This window comes from Salvelinus sp. IW2-2015, linkage group LG19 (assembly GCF_002910315.2).
Source record: "Salvelinus sp. IW2-2015 linkage group LG19, ASM291031v2, whole genome shotgun sequence".
NCBI lineage: Eukaryota > Metazoa > Chordata > Actinopteri > Salmoniformes > Salmonidae > Salvelinus > Salvelinus sp. IW2-2015.
Genome location: NC_036859.1, coordinates 6,511,289 through 6,515,193, shown reverse-complemented (window position 1 = coordinate 6,515,193; position 3,905 = coordinate 6,511,289).

The following is a 3,905-nucleotide window of genomic DNA, read 5'->3' as shown; positions in this document are numbered from 1 at the left end:
TTTAAGTTATTCAAAATTACAATGCTTGTCTTTCATAATTTGGTCAGATATACTTGGATGTGTAGTGTCATATTAATTATATTTAGACAAGATTAGGAGGAGGATTTCCTCTACCTAGACACAGAGACAACATCTGATAGACAATAGAAATCACAGGGCTGAGCTTGCTTTATACATGTTTGCATCATGCAGGCCTATGCAACTGTAGGCCTTATAAAGAACAATCTGTCATCACTATTATGTTGATTTATTCATTCCAGTTAATAATTTTGGATTGGAAACTAATAGGCAGCCTAGCCAGCCCAATGTTGAATATAAACCAAATTTGATCACATTCACATTTTCTCCTGACACACAAATTGACTATAAATACATAACGTTACCAATTAGTTTACCCTGACCAGATGGACAGCATACATAGCCTGTATGCAGCTGCTCTTATTAGTAGCCTACAGTTGATCAGACTGAAAGATTGTCTCCCCATACAGCATGTCAGATCTCATGTCAGATGTTTAGGTGTAGCCTAAGCTGCAGCAACATTAMTGTAATGAGTTTCTGCTTGTGTCTGTCCRGACTGAGTGATCATGTGTTATCATCTTTGCTAAATAAATACCSGAGGAAAGTGGAAAGCCTACTTGAGCGGGCAAAAAAACGCGCYGCATCAACYTCTCTCTTTAATCTAACTTTTAATGGATGATGCGACGAAAGCTATCAAATCATTCTGAATTGATTTCGACATCCCAGAAAATACAGTAGAAAGTTCCATATGTTCAGCAAGTAAAGCATTGTAATGTGCAATTTCCGCTGCAAGCTCCTTGTAGTTGCCCTTGGTAGTGTCAGTGATTTTCCTGTAGCCTTTGTGGTCGATGCAGGCACGCATAATAAAGCCATGAATAGCCATAGCATTAATCTCACCATCATGTTTATGAGAAAGCAACCAAAAACCAGGTTTCTCTTGTAATGGAAGGATTAGTGTGGAAAGCCAAGTTGAAGCCGACATTAGATGTTGTCATCCTCATAATAATCACACGTGGTAGCGTGAGTAGCGCAACACCCTTCCATTGAAGCGGTGGTAAACAAACAAAAGTGGCCACATCTCTAACAAAAATCGCATCAAAAATGAAATCACGGATAATTAGGAAGTAGGAGAACTTATAAATTGCCTACATTAATTCCAGGGACTTTTCAAGCATCAAATTGAGGAAATGTCAGATTTTCAAGGTAGGCCTATTCCAGTACTTGGATTTCTGAGCTTCAAATTCAGGTAGACTACTTCAAGCCCCTTGTATTGTTTAAAAKGACAGGTTTAACATGGCAACCAAAATGTATTTGTCATGTTATTTCATTACCATATCATATTGTGAAGAAGCCCACTAGGCTGTGTAATTTGTTGTCATTATATCTAGAATAATTCATATGAATAGCTTTGGGTGTTGYGCAATAGTTTATCCTACATAATTGCACACAGTAGACTCGGTGTCCAATCTGAGGCAAAAAAACATAKGAAAACATGAACTCTTGTCAAATCTAATGAGACCCTGCTGTAAATCAAGCAGACATCAACAGATGATCAACATCAATTCGCTAGGGATATTAGATCCAAGATGGATCCAGGCACAACTGTCTTCACCGGCGTAACCAATGAGACACCAAAATATCCTGGACATTCTGTTGTTGCATCTCATGCGCTACTGAGTCTAACAAAAACAGACCCCACAAACTTTTATCATCAATTTCTCTCAGCAAATCATCAGTAATTGGTGTAAGTGCTGTGCTTGTTGAATGTCCTTCCCTATAAGTGTGCTGCAAGACTGTTTGTTTGTTTACTGTAAAATAGCATTTTTTCCAAAAGTTTACTACGGGCTGGTAACAGGCTGATTGGTTGGCTATTTGAGCCAGTAAAGGGGTTTTTACTATTCTTAGTTAAGGTAATACTTTTTCTTCCCTCCAGGCCTGAGGGCACAAACTTTCTAGCAGGTTTAAATTGAATATATGGGAAAAAGGATGGCAATATCGTTCCCTTTTATCCACAGTAATTTTCCATCCAAGTTGTCAGACCCCGGTGGCTTGTCATTATTGATAAACAACCATTTTTTCACTTCGTCTACAATTTAAGTTATTCAAAATTACAATGCTTGTCTTTCATAATTTGGTCAGATATACTTGGATGTGTAGTGTCATATTAATTATATTTAGACAAGATTAGGAGGAGGATTTCCTCTACCTAGACACAGAGACAACATCTGATAGACAATAGAAATCACAGGGCTGAGTTTTGCTTTATACATGTTTGCATCATGCAGGCCTATGCAACTGTAGGCCTTATAAAGAACAATCTGTCATCACTATTATGTTGATTTATTCATTCCAGTTAATAATTTTGGATTGGAAACTAATAGGCAGCCTAGCACCCCATGTTGAATATACAAAATTTTGATCACATTCACTTTTCTCCTGACACACAAATTGACTATAAATACATAACGTTACCAATTAGTTTACCCTGACCAGATGGACAGCATACATAGCCTGTATGCAGCTGCTCTTATTAGTAGCCTACAGTTGATCAGACTGAAAGATTGTCTCCCATAAGCATGTCAGATCTCATGTCAGATGTTTAGGTGTAGCCTAAGCTGCAGCAACATTACTGTAATGAGTTTCTGCTTGTGTCTGTCCAGACTGAGTGATCAGTGTTGTTATCATCTTTGCTAAATAAATACCGGAGGAAAGTGGAAAGCCTACTTGAGCGGGCAAAAAAGCGCTGCATCAACTTCTCTCTTTAATCTAACTTTTAATGGATGATGCGACGAAAGCTATCAAATCATTCTGAATTGATTTCGACATCCCAGAAAATACAGTAGAAAGTTCCATATGTTCAGCAAGTAAAGCTTGTAATGTGCAATTTCCGCTGCAAGCTCCTTGTAGTTGCCCTTGGTAGTGTCAGTGATTTTCCTGTAGCCGTCGATGCAGGCACACATAATAAAGCCATGAATAGCCATAGCATTCATCTCACCATCATTTTTATGAGAAAGCAACCAAAAACCAGGTTTCTCTTGTAATGGAAGGATTAGTGTGGAAAGCCAAGTTGAAGCCGACATTAGATGTTGTCATCCTCATAATAATCACACGTGGTAGCGTGAGTAGCGCACACCCTTCCATTGAAGCGGTGGTAAACAAACAAAAGTGGCCACATCTCTAACAAAAATCGCATCAAAAATGAAATCACGGATAATTAGGAAGTAGGAGAACTTATAAATTGCTCCATTATTAGGGACTTTTCAAGCATCAAATTGAGGAAATGTCAGATTTTCAAGGTAGGCCTATTCCAGTACTTGGATTTCTGAGCTTCAAATTCAGGTAGACTACTTCAAGCCCCTTGTATTGTTTAAAAGGACAGGTTTAACATGGAACCAAAATGTATTTGTCATGTTATTTCATTACCATATCATATTGTGAAGAAGCCCACTAGGCTGTGTAATTTGTTGTCATTATATCTAGATAATTCATATGAATAGCTTTGGGTGTTGCGCAATAGTTTATCCTACATAATTGCACACAGTAGACTCGGTGTCCAATCTGAGGCAAAAAAACATAGGAAAACATGAACTCTTGTCAAATCTAATGAGACCCTGCTGTAAATCAAGCAGACATCAACAGATGATCAACATCAATTCGCTAGGGATATTAGATCCAAGATGGATCCAGGCACAACTGTCTTCACCGGCGTAACCAATGAGACACCAAAATATCCTGGACATTCTGTTGTTGCATCTCATGCGCTATCACAACAGCTGTTTGTCATTTGAATGTCATTCAAGATTCATTCCTGGATCAGATGATGGTGTGTAAAAAATATAATGGCATAATTTAACAGCTTAACACCAAATGTGCATCCAACAAGTATT